This window comes from Psammomys obesus, unplaced genomic scaffold (genome assembly GCF_907164565.1).
Source record: "Psammomys obesus unplaced genomic scaffold, mPsaObe1.curated_primary_1811, whole genome shotgun sequence".
Taxonomy (NCBI): Eukaryota; Metazoa; Chordata; class Mammalia; order Rodentia; family Muridae; genus Psammomys; species Psammomys obesus.
Genome location: NW_026594216.1, coordinates 1,349,661 through 1,369,106, shown reverse-complemented (window position 1 = coordinate 1,369,106; position 19,446 = coordinate 1,349,661).

Genomic DNA, 19,446 nt, shown 5'->3' with positions numbered 1-19,446 from the left:
AACCTGAGATTAGATAGGCCAGGGACCTAAGGGCAAACCAAATGCTGCTGTTCAACTGAAGGACCATAGCAACAAGATGATTCCTAAAAAAGTAAAAATAAAAAATCTGCTACACTCATAGATTCATCTTCAGACAAGCTTCTTCTTACAGAAGATGGGAACAAATACAGAGACCCACAGCCAGATACTATGCAGAGAGTGAAAGACCTTGGAACACTCAGCCTTAAATGGGATGTCTCTATCAAATCCCTCTTCTCAGAGCTCAGGAAACCCCACCAAAGAGGTGGCAGAAACAGCGTAAGAACCAGAGAGGATGGAGGACACCAAGGAATTAAGACCTTCTCAACACAACAGGGCTGGCACACATATGAACTCAGATGGACTATGATAGCATGCACAGGGCTTGCACGGGGCTTGCACAGGTCTGCACCAGATGGAGTCCTAGAGCTGAAAGGAGAAGGAACATATGCCCCCATCCCTAACCTAGAAGCTATAATTGTTAGCCACTTGCGAGTGAAAATTCATTTTCTCTGTTTTCTGCAAGGATGTCTCATTGGGAAAACAAAGCACTCTTAAGGGTAGGCCCCATGCCCAGCAGTGGATGGCCACACAAAAGGAACTCAATGGCACCTTTGGAGGTTCTTTGTCTCATAATGTTAAGTCAAGGTTTGTTTGTTTGTTTAATTTTACCTTTTGGGTCTTTTCTGTATATGTTATGGCTTCAGGGTCTATGGTTTTGGGGGGTGGGATTCCTCTGTGTGTGAACTTGTGTCTCTGCATCTATATTCTTTCTGCCACCTCTTCTGTGGGAGTTTCCTGAGATCTCAGGGGAGGGATTTGATGGAGACATCCCATTTTGGGTTGAGAGTTTCAAGGTCTCTCACTCTCTGCATAATGTCTAGCTATGGGTCTCTACTTGTTCCCGTATGTTTCAGGAGGAAGCTTCTCTGATGATGGCTAAACAAGGCCCTGATTATATGTCTTTCTGATCTGTGATACCTCACTCAGGATATTTCTAGCTCAATCCATTTGCCTGCAAATTTCATGATGTCCTTTTTTTAATGCTGAGTAATACTCCATTGTGTAAACATACCACATTTTCTTTACCAATTCTTTCATTAAGGGGCATCTAGGTTGTTTCTAATTTCTGGCTGTTATGAATAGAGCAGCAATGAACATGGCTGCGCAGGCATCTCTATGGTAGGATAAAGCATGCCCAAGAATGGTATAGCTGGATTCTGCAGTAGATTGATTTCCATCTTTCTGAGAAACTGTCACTCTGATTTCCATACTGGCTGTATGAGTTCACACTCCCACCAGCAATGTATGAGTCTTCCTCTTACTCCACATTCTTGCCAGTATGAGCTGTCACTTATTTTGTTGATCTTAGCCATTCTGACAGGTTTAAGATGAAATCTCAAAGTAGTATTGATTTGCATTTCCCTGATGGCTAGGAATGCTGAACATTTCTTTAGGTCTTTCTCAGCCATTTGAGTTTTATTTATTGACAATTCTCTGTTTAGATCTGTACCCCATTTTTTAATTGCATTATTTGTTTTTCTTGATATCTAATTTTTTGAGTTCTTTATATATTTTTGGATGTTAACCCTGTATTGGGTGTGTAGTTGGTAAAAATCTTTTTACATTCTGTAGGCTGCTGATTTGTCCAAATGACTGCATCCTTAGCCTTACAGAAGCTTTTCAGTTTCATGAGGTTCCCCCTTATTAAGTGTTGTTCTGAGTGCCTGTGCTAATGATGTTCTGTTCAGAAAATCATTTCCTGAGCCAATGAGTTCAAAACTGTCTCCCACTTTCTGTTCTATCAGGTTCAATGTATCTGGTTTCTATGTCAAGGTACCTGTTTGTTTTCTAATGAGAGACAGAAGGGGTGTGGATATGGATGGGAGTGTGAGGCTTGAGGAGAGAACCAGACCATGAGAGCCATACTGAGGCCAAAAGTTGAAGCTTTGTTCAGGATACGAACGTCCAGACTGTTCCCAAGGGAAGGAAATGCAGCACTGCCAAGGAGTTTGAATTTTCACAGGGTGCTTTTTAGTTGGGCAGGAATGTGGCAGGAGACCGCTAAGCAAAAAGGAAATATTGAAGGCAAAAGAGACTGTAGTAAGCATAGTTTGTTTGTTTGTTTGTTTGTTTGTTTGTTTGTTTGTTTTCTGGGTGAGGTAGGATGGGGGGGCTTTGTTAGAATAGCAGGAGGCTGTGGTGAAGCTGTTCTGCTGAGACAAGGGATCAGCAGACGTCTGAGAGGTGTAGAACATTCATTTTCCATGTCCCTGATGGGGCTGGGTCCCACACAGCTCATCCACCTTGGTGTCTTAGGTGATTCCACGTTGGGCCGAAGCTTTAAAGCCTCATATTTTAAACTGTGGGGACTGACTCCATGTGGGGTTTGAGAACTAAATGGAGGAGGTCTTGAACATTTTGGCAACAGTAGCACACACAAATATACACACAAGTATACACATGTACGCCTATACATACTAACAAGCATACACATGCATGCATATAGCTCTCTCTCTCTCTCTTTTTCTCTCTCTCCTCCTCCTCCTCGCTCTCTCAAGGAAGGAGGGAAATGCTATTTGAGCTGTTGACTTGAATTTCACCAAAAATCATTAAATGATTTTTGGCTTGGGATCAGGACAGAACTTTCAACAGTTTCTGAAATGGTCCTAAACATAGCTCTGCCATTTTGTATTACATATTCATGCAAATCAGTGCCCTCAGCATTGACAATTATAAAATCAAAATATTGACCAACTCAGAAAGATGGAGATGTTCTAATCCTGCAGCATTGAATACTCAGCCAAGATTTAATTCTTTGTGAAAAGTTATTTGTTGCCCCGTTACTTCTACCTGGCCATCAAACCACGTGACTCCTTGTGGTTCCCATAACCCAGAACAGAGCCCTGTGAACAACAAAGTGAGCTGCACAAATGTGGTGAGTTTCATTCAGAGACGGCTCAGAGGTTAAGCGCACTGGCTGCTCTCCCAGAGGTTCTGGAGTTCAATTCCCTGCAACTGCATATAATGAGATCTGGTGCCCTCTCCTGGTGTGCAAGTGTACACGCAGACACAGCAAGTATACATACTAAATAAATGTTTAGAAAAGAAAGAAACATTCGATTGTGGCACTATGTCTGGTAACTTGATTGGTGACATATTTGCATCTGTCCCTTTCACATTTTTCTATGGTAGATGGGGTGGCCATGTGCTGTAGCCCTAGAACCGCTGCCCAACTGGTGGCAGAGGGGACAGGTAGGGTGAGGGAGCCGGGGGATGGTCAGTTTGTTCTGGGGACAGCCTGCTATCATGAGCTCAGGAACTTGAAGGTCTGATATTGCCTCATCTCTTAGGTAAGAGTTTCGGTAATAACAGCTGTTCTAAGCCAAAACCACATAGCGACATTCTGGGAGGTTTGGGTGCATGAGGTACAACTTTAAAATATATAAGAATATAATAAGTATTTTAGTCCCCTACACCTGCTGAAAAAAAAAAAAAAACATGTCTACATGTCTAGGCTAATATTAGGGCTGTTTATTTTTTGACACTGACATCTCCTTGGCCATCTGAGATTGCTGCTGGAGATAGAATGATTGATGTCTGCTTTGGCGCCCTTGGACCAGTAAGGATTACCAAGGGTGAGAAGGAGCATGTCTGGGCAACATAGACAGAGAGACGCCCAGAAATACGCACACTACTCCAAATGGGGCCATCATCTGACCCACAGTTATTTCTGGGGTTCAAAGTGGTCCTTATGTAAGGAAGACCAGCTTCTACAGGGAAGTGCTTTAGGTGGAGACCTGACAGGTTCAAAGCTCCAGTTTTAGTCATAGAATATGAAATAGTCTGGGTCATTAGGATGGCTCAGTGGGTAGAGAGGCTTTCCCTGCATGCCTGGCAATCTGAGTTTTATCTAGAAACTCACCCACATGAAGACATAAAGGTAGAATGACGGAACCAAGTTCACAAAGTTTTCCTCTGACTTCCACATGAGTTCTGTGGCATATGTGTCTGTATCACACACACACACACACACACACACACACACACACACACACACACAAAATAAACAAAAAGAAGAAAGAAATAGTATTACTGTGGGAAGACCACTTGAAAGTGCATTCAGCTTCAGGCTTGAAAGGCAACAGTCTCCCTTTAAAAATCTAATTCTTTTTCTGGTTTTGGAGGGAATGGGCATTAGAAAACCCTTCAGGGGCATCTCTTTACTGGGTTGGCCTTCCCTTTAGGCACAAAGCTCTCCAAATCTCCTTGTCTAGTGGGTAGGAAAACAAGCCTCTTTGTAGTGGCACTTAAGACCACTGAGGCAGATAGGAGTTCCTGAAAGGAACTATATAGGGTAGAGACATGTCCTCTCTACCCCTTGAGAACTTCATTCTGAATTGATGAGTAAACAGAGAGTAGAGGGATGAACACAAGAGTAGATTTGCAGGTTTGTTATATGCACTGTACGCTACAGAAAAGGAAAGTGAACACCTCAAACTTGAGGTGAACTAGAAGCCTATGCTCTTCTTCCTAGGGAAGATGGGGGAGGGATGTAGATAGAGGAGGGATGTAGATGGAGGAGGAAGGTAGATGAAGGAGGAAGGTAGATGAAGGAGGAAGGTAGAGGGAGGAGGGAAGTAGATGGAGGGAGGGACGTAGACAGCTTAGGAGAGAATGATTTTGTAGAAAGATGAATAGATCTCAGAAGAACAGGTGACAGCCTATGACAGTCTGTGGGGCTGTGTCCACTGCCAAGCTTCTCTCCTGTGATGCAATTAATCTTCTCTGGTTGATGAGATTCCCTAGGAAGGAATTCTTGACAGCTATGTTCCTTTGGGGGAGGATCTGTCTTTAGCCAGATAAGGGAAGCTCAGAGAAAGCCTCTGCCAATGTTTGCTATTCCCCAAATGCTCTCAGAAATAATCAACCGTACCAAAGCAGCATCTCTGATTGGTACTTCTTGAAGGGAGGAGGCGGGAGAAAAACCATAAAACTAGTTTCACTGCAAAACTTAACTTACAGCAGGCTGGAGCTGGAGCTCAGTTTGTAGAGAGCCTGCCTACTGTTCACAAATCCCTGGGTTTGATGCCCAGTACTGCATAAACTGGGTATGGTGATACATGTCTATAATACTAACGCATGAAAGGAAGTGAAGATCAGGCAGGAAGATCAGAAGTTCAAGGTTATCTTCAGCTGTACAGAGAATTCAAAGCCAGCCTGAGATGTGAGACTTTGTCTTTAAAAACAAACAAAGAAAACAATTTTCTAGAGATAGGCATAGTAATTCCAAAATCTGGAGAAGGCTGAGACAGGAAGATTGTACGTTCAAAACCATCCTGAACTAAGAAGAGACCCTGCCTCAAAAAAAAAAAAAAAAAAAAGTCAAATTGGCCTGGGGAGATAACTTATCAGTTAAGTCTTAACTGATTAAACTTTTAAACTTCTGAACTGTTAAGAGGATGTACTGCTCTTGCAAAGGACCTAAATTTCTGGCACTCATTTAGGTGGCTTACAACCATCTATAACTTCCATTCCAGGGGATCTGACTCTCTTCTGGCACCTTCGGGCACCTGAATTCACACACGCACATACACACACTGTTGTGGTTAAGGAAGGGTCTAACAATGTTTATTATTTACCCTGTAATTATTATGGTAGCATTATCTAACCCGCTATCACAATCCATAAAGACACAGACACCTGACAGATTTTAGAATAGCCTTGTTTACCTGGGGCATGGCAGATATTACCTCCTAAGCTATCTTTACCTCCCAAGCCCCCATTCTATGCCAGCTGCTCTAATAATTTCTTTCTGGGCTACCTCCCATTCCGTAAATACTTGCTTATTCTCTCCTCTGGGCCATTTTCCTACATCCACGCCGGTCCAGTCATGTGCTCCTCACCACCTAACCCAACTTGGCTCCCTGCTTCCTTCCTCCTCCAATACTTGCCTCCTCTCCCATGATTCTTCTGTCCCCAAAATCCAAGAACCTTCACCATGCCTACCTCCCTTTGGCCCTGCCCAGGTATAGGATTTTTATTGGCCAAACAGGAATGATTTCTTAGGCACACTTTATACAAGGACAGGTACACATGATAATGTACTCATCTGGGTAGCAACCAGATCTTGTGGGCTAGAAACTAGCATCAGAATACATAGCATCAGACCAAACCCCAACACATGCCCATATGCATAATTCAAAAATAAATTAAAACTTTAAAGTAGTAAAATGATAAATACAACAATAATGTATTGTTGCTGTGTTAGTAACTTATTTTCCTGTTTCCCTTCCATTCTGAGAATCCCCCAGAAAAATCTGTCCGGTAGAGCAGAAAAATCTGTCCGGTAGAGGTTCTTCCTAAGCTGGCCATCTGGGAAAGCAAGCATGCAAGTGGCTGCAGAGTGAACAGTAGAACTCTAGTTCTCGCTCTGGGTCCAACAATAGCCCAAATTAAACTAGATTAAATTAAAAATTGTGCATCCGGGGGATGGTCCTCAGAAGTTGGCTTCCTGGCTTCTAGAAAAGAGCTGTATGGACCCAAAGGAGTTCATCTCAGAGAACCCTTCCCAAGAGGACCTCCAGAAAGCCATCCCCGGGAAACTGAACATGGTCACCCTACTCTCTAATCAGGATGCTTGAGTTTCTTGGATTACAGAACACTTACATTAACCCTCTGTAGTTTGGAGACTGAGTCCAAGTAGTTACCATGTGCCATTTTAGCCCAGGTTGTCTGTTGTGGGACCCCGATGAAGCCTTCAGGGCCTTGAGAAAGCTTTTGGGTGGATAGGATAGGAAAGGTCTTGTCAGGCAATGGACTGTTCCAGAAAGCACGAAGAGACTATGCTGGTGCCGCAGGGGCATTAAGTAGTAACAGGGTAGGGAATGGCTTCCATGGCTCTCTACATGAGGACAGAAGCCCCAGTGGAGAGCTCCACAAGGTGCAACCATCCTGCTTCTCTGTGCAGTGATGGGGGAGAATGGGCAGGAAAGCAAATGACATGACCCAGCCTGGAGGCTCGTCCATGCTGCTGTGTGGGTCAATGATCTTGGCTGAGTGGAATTTGCAGACTTTGAGGGGTCATGGGATCGGGATCGGGACCACACCTTGAACGCTGAATGAGAAGGGCAGGGCTAGAACACAGTGCATACTCTAACTCACCAACAAGGCCAACTCAAGAAGAATTACTATCCTCAGGAGAGAAGCAATGATTAATAGAAATTCTTGGAACCCTTGGAGACTCTCTAGAAAATCAATCCTTCATTGTTGGTAACTCAAACTAAGTCCTTATCAGCCAGGCTCACCCTAAATGCATTACAATTTGATACCTTAGTTTCCCCACTCTCTCAAGAAGTAGGGGCAATATTCCTATTTGTGAATAAGGAACTTTCCTAAGTGTAGAAAATCCATAAATTGTAGATCTGGGATTTGAACCCACATGGACAATACCCAGTTTCTACTCCTGGGTTTCAGCTACCACAATTGTTGCTACCTTCACTGACATTAATGCCTGATGATGGGTCTCACTTCTTCCAACTTAGGTCTTCATTATTTATACTCCAAGAGATCTGAATATAAGAAGATATTGAAATTGTGAGTGTCCTGGGCTCCGGAGGACCAGGCATTTCTTTCCCATCGTTTTGGAGGGTGTCTTTTCCTTCCCATGTCTCTTTATCATCTTCTGGGTTGCTCTCCAAGGACACCAATTTCTCACTTTGCTGGATGAGCTGAGCAAACAGCATTTGCCAAGGGGCCTGCAGCGAAACACGCTGCAGCAGCTCCAGAGGGCTGGTGGCTTCACGTAGTGAGCAGCCTGCGCCTTTGTGGGCAGAGTTGGCAGGGAAAGGGTGGCTGTGCAAGGCTTTTTTGTTGTAGTTGTCTCAGGCACCTGGCTTTGCCGAACTGACTACTGGCTTTGGGGAGCTGGGGCTGGGGAGCTGGAACCCAGTGTGGCCACGCCAGATTCCATTTCAGGCTCTCTCAGGCCAAAAGCTCTCTCCATTTGGATGCAGAGGAACATTGTGTTTGCTCATTTGTTGTTAATGTCTAGGGGTTTTCTTTCAAACAAACTGATGCTCTGAGGCACAAAGATACATTTCTAACTCCATGCTGTCTGTATGTACATGTGAACACACACACACACACACACACACACACACACACACACACACACACACTTGGCTAACAGGAGGTAGTCTTTATCCTTCCTGAATCTGTACATTCCAGATACTAACACTCTCCTCATGCCCCCACCTTCCTCAGCAACACTCTCAAAAGACCTTTAGAATTTGGCTGCTGCCTCCTTGCCTGGATTAGACCACACTCTCAGTTAGCTACTATCTCACTGAAAACAAACAAATAGGTTTGGCCCTCCAAAGTCAGCCACCATGTTTAGTCTTATTCCATTTCCTGTATCCCTCACTCCCAGGAAAGGGCCATGGGTTTGCCGAGGAAGCATTTTTCCCCCAGAGCCTTCCTATAGTACAGGATCTAAAGCACATAAAATTTGTTTTGCAGTCAGCGATATTGTGACATAATAGGCAAAGAGGATAAAATCAGCCCTTTTGGCATATGGTTCTCAGATTTTTTTTTAATGAACATTCAAGATTATGTAATAACTACAACCCTAGTCAAGGTACAGATGTCTTCTGACCCTGAGAGGTTCCCTCATGAACCCACTTCACACATGCCCCAGTCACAAGCACCAGTCTGGGTTGGTTTCAGGCTTTTCTGGATTGTCATTCAATGGAACCTAAGTCTGAATTTTTTCATCTAGTTGGAAATTCGTCTGTATGGTTAAATATACCGGTAGGCCATCTTCCTTTTTAATGCTAGGTAATATTCTAAGTATGGGTATAAAACAGTATGCTTATCCATTTACCATTGAAGGACACTTGGTGGTCTTCAGTTTGGGCTAATTAGGAATAAGCTTTTGTATAGGTTTTTGTTTCCCTCTGTCTCTCTCTCTCTCTCTCTCTCTCTGTGTGTGTGTGTGTATCTCTGTGTGCATCTCTGTTTCTCTCTCTCTTTGTTTCTCATGTGCGTATGTGTGGTACATGCACACGGCTGTGCCTGTAGATACCAGAGAATTATGTCATCTGTCTTCCTCTATTGCTCTTCACTTCATTCCTTTGAGACAGGCTCTCTCACCGAACCAGAATCTCAGTGTTTCAGTCTGGCTGGCTGGCCAGGCTGTGAGCTCTCAGAATCCACCTGTTTCTGGGCTTACAAGGATGGTGCTGGGTGTTCAAATTCAGGTTCTCATGCTTACAGTGTAATTACCTTTACCCTGTGAGCCAAATCCCCAGCCCATGCAGAGGTCCTTAATATGTATGTATTTTTGTTTTTCCTGGGTGAATACCTAGGAATGAGGTTTCTAAGTTGTAAGGTAAGTACATATTTAACTTCTAAGAAACTGCCAAACTGTGTTCAAAGGTGGTTGCATTATCTTATATTTCTCTTTTGAAAATTTTGTAACTTTATATAAAGTATCTTAATCATACCTATCTCCCACTTCCTCCCTTCAACTCCCCCTGGCTTATTTTCCCAATATATTTCCCTCCCTTCCAGTTTCAAGTCTTCTTTTTTAAATAATTCACTGAATCCAATAAGTGGTGCCCCTCTGTGCATGGTTGTGGGATCAAGCACTGTGGTCAACCCCTAGGAGACATCAGTTGCCAATAGCTCATTAGTTAAGGGTGGGTACTTGGGGGCCAATCCACACTCCATGTTGGAACTTTTAGCTGGCTTGAACTTGTGCAGGTAACCACAGCTGCTGTGAGTTCATGTATGCAACAGCCATGTCATGTCCAAAGGTCAGCTACTTTTACCTTCTACTGCCACTATGGATGGTCTTTTGCTCTGCATCTTTATCAGTGTTAGGCATTGTCAGCTTTCAGATCCCATATTTCCTCCTTCTGAAAGACATGTTCCATGTACTTTAAAATTCAGTTTATATCCCCTCCCTGATGGACAATCCTAGAATGCAGGAATTAGGACTAATTTATTTCTATACCATCTACACGGAACACTTCAGGGTGGTATCTTAATAAATCATTGCCACTTGAATGAATGAATGAATGAATGAATGAATGAATGAATGAATGAATGAATGAAGCTTTCCAGGTGGCTTGGAGGTTTCTAGAGAACAAACCTATTTATACCCTTCTTATTTGGAAAATCACTATGGTCCAAACAGCATCCTTCAAGTCATGGGCAACCCTTGCTTACCTTTGTCCTAACCCTTTCTGGAAGTCAGGCTGACCCCAGACTCTTCTCCCTGGTCTGTTTCTCTTAGACATCTTCCTGTCACCTGTCTCATTACTTTGGGAGCAATTTAAGCACATCACAGACAGGGCCTTCCCCTTCAGTGTAAGGCGTAGTCAATGGATCCCTCCCGGGTATGTGCAAGCTACTTTGACATAAAGACTGTGGAATGAAGAGAGGGAACTCTGCCTGGAAGAGTAACATAATAGCTGAAGAGCTGAATAAGAATGTATTAATAGATCCAAGATTCTGATGTCTCTGTGTCTACACAGTCACTGAAAGTCCTGCAGTTTGTTTCCCACTGTCCTGGCTAATTTTATGCCAACTTGACACAAGCTAGTCATCTGAAAGGAGGGAACCTTAATTGAGAAACTACTCCATAAGACACAGCTGTAAGGCATTTTTTAAATTAGTGGTTGATGGGGGAGGGCCCAGTCCATGATAGGTGGTGTTGCTTCTGGGCTGGTTGTCCTGGGTGCTAGAAGAAAGTTGGCTCATGGAACACAACCTGTAATCCCAGCACTCTGGGAGGCAGAGGCAGGAAGCTCTCTGTGAGTTTGAGGCCAGCCTGTTCTACAAAGGGAGTCCAGGACAGCCAAGGCTACACAGAGAAATCCTGACTCAAAAAAAAAAAAAAAAAAAAAAAAGAAAGAAAGAAAAGAAAAGGAAAGAAAAAGAAGAAAAAAGAAAAGTAGTCTGAGCAAACCAGTAGACAGCACCCCCTCCAGGCAGGCATCACCTCCTGCCTCCAGATTTCTGCCCTGTTTGAGTTCCTGTCCTGACTTCCTTCAATGGTAAACTATGCTGTATAAGAGTTAGCAGAAGAAAACCTTTCCTCCCCATCTTGCTTTTGGTCATGGTATTTTATCACAGCAATAGTATCCACAAGGCATCCACAGTGTGGCTATTGGGGTCCATTAGGGAGGATATTTATTCAGTGGTGGGTCTAAGCATCCTCAAGGAAGAATACCAAGGAAAGAGCATTTATACCGGAATCTTACAACCACCAAGATGAGCAGAAGCCTTATGCGATGAGGAAACAGAGCTGCAAGGCCAAACAAGATGGCTAATGAGAGTGGACTTTGGTCCTCTGACCCAACTGCAGAGCATCAGAGGTCAGCATCTAATCAGAATCCTCGTGGCCTGACCATAGGATGCCAGGTGTCCCCACAGTGCACCTCCATCCCCCACAGACTGCTCTGAAGTGCCCTTAATTGAGAGCTACACATTTGGGGAACAATGGAGAAGTTTGTTGATAAAAACATAAAGCTTTTCAGCAGACTCAAACCCATAAGTATGGAATGGAAGTATACAGAACTGCCTCCATCAGATAGCCTATGGGCATGTCTGTGAAACATTTTCTTGATTGCTAATTGAGGTAGAAGGGCCAGTCCACTGCCCATGGTGTCATCCTTAGGCTGGTGGTACCAGCTAGGCAAGTAGGCCTGGGATGTCTGAACATGAGCCTGGGACAAGCCAGAGAGCAGCATTCCTTCATGGTTTTGCTTCAGTTCCTGTCTTCAGGTTCTTGCCTTGAGTTTCTGCCCTAGCTTCCCTCAATAATGAACTATAACCTGTAAAACAAAATAAACCCTTTTTCCCAAGTTGCTTTTGGTCCAAATGTTTTATTAAAGCAGCAAGCAAGCTAACTAGAACAACTGGCAAGGTCTAGAGGCTGGCCACACAAACCTAGAGAAAATGAACAAAGAAATTAAAAGACAAACCTTCAGAAGTGAAACAATTATGCTTTCTAAGTATCTGTCACTGGCCCCCACCCCAACCCCTGTGAGCTGACAGTGCAGGAGCTGACAGTGGCTGGGGAAAGGCTGGGTGTAGGGTAGTTAACAGAAGAACCTTGGTAATCATCTATGCTGGGAACTGTTTGAGAATAAGAACTGAGTACTCTGGTGGGGAAGGGATTTACCCTGTACACATCGCTGGTAAGTAGGAGGGATAAGAGTGAAACCCCACTCTTTAGACTCTTGAGAACAGTTGGAATCCAGAGTCCTGGCAGCTCATCAGGAAAATCCAATCTAGAAAAGTCCTCTTAAAGAGCAAAAAGCTAAAAATGGGAAGTAAGATTTTGTGGAGCCCAGATCTGTTTGGATTCGTTGATTTCTATCCAAAATACCCCCACACTCATGTATCTCCAGCTACAGGGGTTTCAGTGTTCAAGTGTGTTGCCAGTGAACACTCCCTGCTTCCTTAGATCATTTCAACAAAGAGTGGGCTAGCTGCTCGCAGAGATGTCTAAGATAAGGCTTGCCAGGAAGCAGGCAATCCTGAAGGGCCATTTCTGTTGTAGTACATGACAGGAGTGGTGCCTGAGGCTAAAGAGAACACTTGCCCCACACGGGCTTTAAAATGTTTCCTTGGTGTGCAGATGACTCTGGGAGGTAGGTTCTGCTCACACACAAAAGGCTAAGAGACACCAAAAGTTATTAGGAAGCAGAAAAACATCTTGAGTGAGAGGCAGAGAGAAAAGCTGCCTGTGTATGCAAATCGAGGAGATGCAATGGAAGCCCTCAAAAAAGAGAATCAAAGAGGTCATTTGTAAAAGGGCTTGCTTGACAAAAAACAAACAAACAAACAACAACAACAACAAAAGCCAACAACAACAACAAAAAGCTGGGCGTGGTAGTGGATGCCTCTAATTCCAGGGCTCGGAGGCAGAGGCAGGTGGATCTCTGTAAGTTTAAGGCCAGCCTGGTCTACAGAATGAGTTCTAGGACAGCCAGAGCTACAAAGTGAGACCCTGTCTCAAGAAACAAACAAAGAAACAACAAGCAAGGCCTGTGTGAAACGTCTAACATCATAATGAGAACTTTTAGACAAGCGTGATGGCCTACACCTGTAATCCTAGTACTTGGTCGGCAGAGGTAAGAGGATCTAGTTTGAGGTCAGTCTGGGCTACGAGGTAAGACCCTGTCTCAGCATTTCTTCAAGGTTTTCATCCAAGGAGATGAGAGAAAGAAAGGGAGAGAGGAAGGAGAGGTGGGAGGAGGGAGAAAAATAACTCAAGCAGGAATAGCTCATATTTCAAATGATTCCATTTCTAAGAGATTGGGCTTACCCTTCTTTCCCAGAGATGCCTCACATCCTTACAGTGACCACCGTTTTTATTTTGAGGTGCATGAGAGGCTTTCTGTCTTCTACCTCCCGCAAAGCCATCCCTAAATGCCTTTATCTTCATGTAATCTGATTTGATGTATTATAAGAATGACTGCTCTCAAATCTCCAAGGGAAGGCTCTGGAGCTAGTTGGTGATGCCTGTCTAAGCCTCGGCGGTTCCCATGACAATTGGCTTTGGCAAAACAAGAGACCATTAAGAAGCTGAGCTCGGGAGGAAGTGGAAAAGCTGCACCCCTGTGAGTGCAGATAAAGCTGGAGAAAGCAAGCTTGGGAGGCAGAAGAGGACATCTAGTTAGAGCTAGGAGGTCCCAACTTGGTGTATCCTCCAGAGAGCAAGTGTCCCCTCGACTGCATTCTGCACTTTTCATCAAGGTTTATTCTGAAAAGAAACTAGTCCTAATCCTGGGCTTGGTGCTGCAGGAGCCTGACCTCGGTGCCAACGAAGCAGACAAGTAGACATGGGATCTCCCCACAGTTTATACTAAAATTCCGCTGCCACTCAGACTTGCCCTTCTTTCTGGCCTGTTTCCAATGAGAGCTTCCTAGCTCGATGTCAGTCTTTTTGATACAAAGTTCAGAAAACACAGGACCCTGGAGTTCTCGTCATCTCCTCTTTCTTTTACTGGAACTATCAGATACCACTGCTTAGAAAATGACTGGAAAATTGACCAGAGTTGGCCTCTGGGTCAGACTTTCAATGTCTAGATGGACATAAGTCCTCCATGTCTGCTATTGGTGACCACTGATGGCTCCGGCCATCTTGGGAATGTGTGCTCCTGGTGAGGTAGTGGGACAGAAAGTGGCTGAAGCTGCCCAAATCCATGCTGGGGAAGGAACTCAAAGCAAACACTTGCTGGATGTGAGTGAGTGGTGTCTCACAGGAGGTGCCCTGACCTTTATACATAGAACATTTGTTCAACTAATGTCAATTGCAAAACCAATCACCCTAATGATTATTGGGTTTTCTGTGGAAGTAACCCAGATTTCAGTCTGTAATGACTAGGCCTAGAACCTGAGACATTCCAAGACTAACCTGGGAATTCAGAGTGCTTTCTATGGTGTCATTAAGAACTGAAAGCATACTAAAGGAGCTGTAGCAGGCCCCAGCATGGCTCTGGCAGGCTTTACCCTTCCCCTACTCCCTCTGCCCTGCTAAAAACCATTAGATTACTTTCTTAAAGTGAGGCCTCAAGCTCTATTCCCTTAATTAGCCACTTCCTTTTCCTGAGGCTGACACCAAGGGCTGTCAAAGTATTGAAGTCTAGCAATCAAAAGACCCCTTTGGCTCACCTAATTAACATGACCAATTAAAATTAAACTCCTCATCCTTACTCAGGGGTAGAGGGAGAAGGGGTCTCTCCTTTTACCTTTATAATTTTGGTTATGAACCTAACATTTAACAGCCGAGCCATCTCTCCAGCCCTCCTTTTACCTCTAGAAGCTGCCATTTGCCTATGGGCCATGTCTGCCTCCACTTTATCCAGAGGTATTCCTTTGTTCCTCCTTGCCCTCGGGACAAATCTTCCTTGTTCCCTTTCCCTTCTTCCTCATCATCTATCTCTTATTCTCTATTCTGTGTCCCTCTGGGGCAAATTTCCTTTTGGCTAAGAACTTGGTTTGGGGGTGTCTTGTGCTGACACTGGTTCTTTCACATACTTTGTGACTGTGACTTTTATATGTGAAGAATGAGTTAGTGGGGAGGGGTGTTTTTCATGGTTCCCAGAAAAACAAAACCCAATGATTATCAGCTTGTATAGCTCTGTCTGAAGGGAAGCTGTGCCTGACCAGCCTTCCTCATACCACTTGTCTACAGTGGACATCTTAGTTTGTTTTCCTGTTGCTGGGATGAAGTACCCTGACAAAAAGTCTTAAGAGGGGAAGAGTCCATTTGGCTCATGGCTCAGTCTGTCATGACAAGAGCTTAAGAACACTAGTCACATTGTATCTGTAGTTAAGAGTAGAGAGCAATGAATTAGTGCATGTATATTACCGTTCATCTTCTCCTCTCCATTTCATACACTCCAGGATTCCTGCCAGGGGATGGGTCTACCCCTCCATAAAGATGAGGTTTTCCACCAGCTAGCATAAACAAGACAATCCCTTCCAGACCTTCTCAGAAGCCAACCTTAAGCTAGACAGTCCCTCATAGGGGGACCCAGAGGCTTGCTTCCTAGGGGACAATTCTAACCATCACAGTGGGTGTGTAGGTCCTTGCTGCCACACACAATACAGCCACCATTAAATTTGAAAACCAACCTCCTGCTACCCACGTTGGGCTTCTGTGCCATGCAATTTCCCGCTGATTCCAGCCTGCTTGGGATCCGTTTCTCATGACAGTTCTGTTGTGCCATCAATCTCACAGGGGGCCTGTCAGCCTGAGTGAGTCCTGTGGCACATCTAAATGCACGAGCATCATCTGTGACAGACAGAGCAGGACATTTTGCATTCAGTAATCACAGAAACAAGTGTCCTACCAGCCCCAACAGCTTAATCTCTCCTGCAGGAGCAGCATATCGTGTCACCATGCCAAAACCAAACTGAAAGTTGACAAACACAGAACTTAGGGGGTGCACGGGGTGGGGGAACTAAGTTGATAAGAGGCAATTTTAAGACTCTCTAGAGTGCAGAGATCTGGGTGTGCATGTTCACCAGTAGAGACCATGTTTTTTAATTAACAAGAGTCTCGGATTTGGTTGTAAACTGACCGTTTCCTACGGTGTCTGCTTTCACTGCTATCTACCACCCCACACCCAACCAAGATCTAAATTTAGCTTTCTCCTTTTTGCATTTCAGTAATCATAGGGACTTGGGCTCCCCTGATAGGGGTGATCTTCTAAGTAAATCCAAAAAAGAAATGCATCAAAAAAAAAAAAAATGTTCAGGACCAGCAAAAAAATGCCTTTGAAATTGCTTGCTTTTTAGCTGGAAATGTGAACTAGCCTAGCTGGAGCAGGTTTTGATGCCTGCATTAGGAAGATAATAGAAATAAGCTGTTATTCCTTCTGCCACTTTTAGTGCCTGTGGGCAACTGTAGGCTCTAACAAATTAACAGTGGGATGTTTTTTGAGGGAAAAAAAAAAAGACAGTAAGATTTGCTGGTGAAATGGACAGCCTTCAACATTTTCTACTCAGTCTTATCCACCCTGGGAGAGCTGGGTCATCTCTTACTAATAACGTTGGAATTATTACCCATATCCTGCCCCATGCACTGTGGGGCCTCAGTTCCCTTCAGAGCCGGCATGATGGTGCATTTCTTTAATCCCAGAACTCAGGAGGCAGAGGCAGGTGGATCTATGAGTTCAAGGTCAGCCTGATCTACAGGGTAAATTCCAAGACAGCCAGGGCTCCACAGAGAAACCTGAATCAAAAAACAAACAAACAAACAAACAAAAAACAACCAAAAAACATGATCCAGGGCTAGTGACATGGCTCAGCAGGTAAAGGTACTTGCTGCTGAGCCTGATAACCTGAGTAGAAAGAGAGGATTAACTCCCACAGGTTGTCCTCTGAGCTACACACACACACACACACACACACACACACACACACACACACACTCAGAGCTTTTTAAAAAACCAGCAAAATGTTACATTCAAGCCAGCCAGTTAGTTGCGCTGCCATGGAAGCTGAGAGCCACAGGGTTTTCACCTCTAAAGCCTTGACATTTTGTTCTAAACTTATTTCAGGAACGGCTGTATGGAAAGGAGCATGTTGAAAGGCCCCAGACCTAAAACTCTGAGCAGAGTGGACAAGTCCTGAGCCTTCCTCTACAAGCTATCTCTACAAGCTTTTATAACCACATGTGATGACACTGAGGGTAAAGTTATAAGACCCCATAATGGGAGAGTCACAAAGAACAACCCAAATGTTCCCATAGCTCAGTGGGTAAATACACTAGCTGCCAAGCTTGATGACCTAGAGAGAACCAACTCCTGAAAATTGTCCTCTCACGTACACATATGCCCTGTGGTGTATACACACACTACTAAGCAACTATTTAAATGATTTTCTAAAAATTCCGAAGTTGAAGAGCCCTGGTATAAATGATTCCTAACTTCTCTTCAAGGTGGAAGACTAGCTACCCTTCTGTACTTGCAAACCCATGTGAGCATATAGAATTGGGACCCTTGAGTTGTTTGTATTGCTTATTAGTGTGTGTGTGTGTGTGTGTGTGTGTGTGTGTGCATGTGCATGCAAGTAGAGTGTCATGGAACATGTGCAGAGGTCAGAGAAGGAGTCAGTTTTCTCCTTTCACTAGGTGGTCTTGTGGATCGCACTGAAGCTGTCAGGCTTGGTGGCAGGCACCCCAAGCCTTCTCACCAGCCCCACCTTGAAGTTTTAATGGCAAGATCCAGGGCACTTGTTTCAGGTGCCAGGAGGCCATCCTCATCCATGTCTCCCTCCTGGGCTCATCTTCTAAGCTAAGTAGATGAAGGACAATCTGTGTCATCTTGCTAGTCACCTGCAGGATGTAGACAATATGTATCCTTGAGAAAGTCATTCCCAGTTTCGGAAGCTTGATAGGAGCTGGGACAGAATCCATGCTGGCTCTTCTTACTGCACGTTTCTTTTGTTATCTGTGTTCTTATCTGTCAGCCATGCTGTCAGGCCTTGCTGCATCACTGTCTCATGTCTATATCGTCCCTCCTCTGAGGCTTTTTGGCCTGTCAGCTCTGAAGAGGCACATTTCCTAGAGCTGGGGAGTCAACTCTTTACCACAATTACTGCTGTCCTTCAGGTTTGGATTCCTAGTCCTAAAAGGACCCCGGCTTTTATTTCAGGATTTGGTAAATCAAGGAAAGGTCCAATGTCCTTATCAATGGGACAACTAATACCACATTTTCCTCCTGCACCTATGGCAGACGTCACTCATCAATCACAGAAATTTGCTCATGGAACAAGGGTGTGGCTAAACACAGTGTTCCCTTTAACCACCTCCAGTTGACCAGAATCTAATTTTCACCAGTTTGCTACCCCAGTCTCTGAGCCATTGGAATGAAAATGGCAGGTGTTAGGAGAGATAATGAGATGAGATTTTCACCCGGGCTGTAAATTCTATAAGGAGAAAGGCAATTCTATTTGGTGTATTAGTTCATCCCCGATATACCCAGAGCTTATTTGATAGCAATTTGTTGACTGAATGAAAAGCTATGTGAGTGATATTATTCTAAGGGGCAAGCACACTGCCTCCTTGGCTCCAGGGGGTGAATGGACTCTAATTCATAACTTGCCATCTGGACTGACATATGAGTGACCCCGGGGAAGGAGGGGTTTCAGGAGGACAAGTGATTTAGTGAGTGCCACTCAGGTATAAAAAAGAAGTGTTAAGACTGATGGTTTCCATTATTTCTAAAAGAGGGCAATGGCTATGAGAGAGAGCCTTGCAATAATCTGATACATGTGTCACTTCCTCCCATTTATTAATTTTTATTATTCTTTTTCTGGTTCCCCGTGGTGATTAAAGAGCTTTGGGGATTTTTCAGCTAACATTTATTGAGCGCTTTGTATCTATGGCTTTATATATATTAACCCATTAGACCATCATGATGGTTGTTTCTATTTTGCCTCCATGTCCCAGAAACTCAGGCACACAGTAATTAATTAGATGCCTAGATGCACAGCTAGTGGGTTGCTGAGCCCAGATTCATTCCCAGGCCTGTTCATTGGTTCTTGGAAGCCCTTCCAACAGAAAGATTGTGCTTTGTGGCTGCAGGGCAGTGGGAGACTATGTACTACCTCTCTGTCTGCTTTGAGAGAGAAGTCCCTAGATGAAGCAGTGGGGAAAGCCATGACAAAGTTAGCCTGGATAGGTCATTAGCACCTAACCCTGCCGAAAGCATGTCAAGGTCCATCGTAGAGGTCCAGGGTACAGTATCATTCTGGCCTGTTGCCTCATGAAACCTTACTCTATTTTGGGAATGTTAACACAGGGTCTCACTGGGTAAGCTTGGCTGGCCTGGAACCTTCTTTGTAGAGCAGCCTGGCCTCAAACACTCAAAGATCTGCCTGCCTCTGTCTCATGAGTAC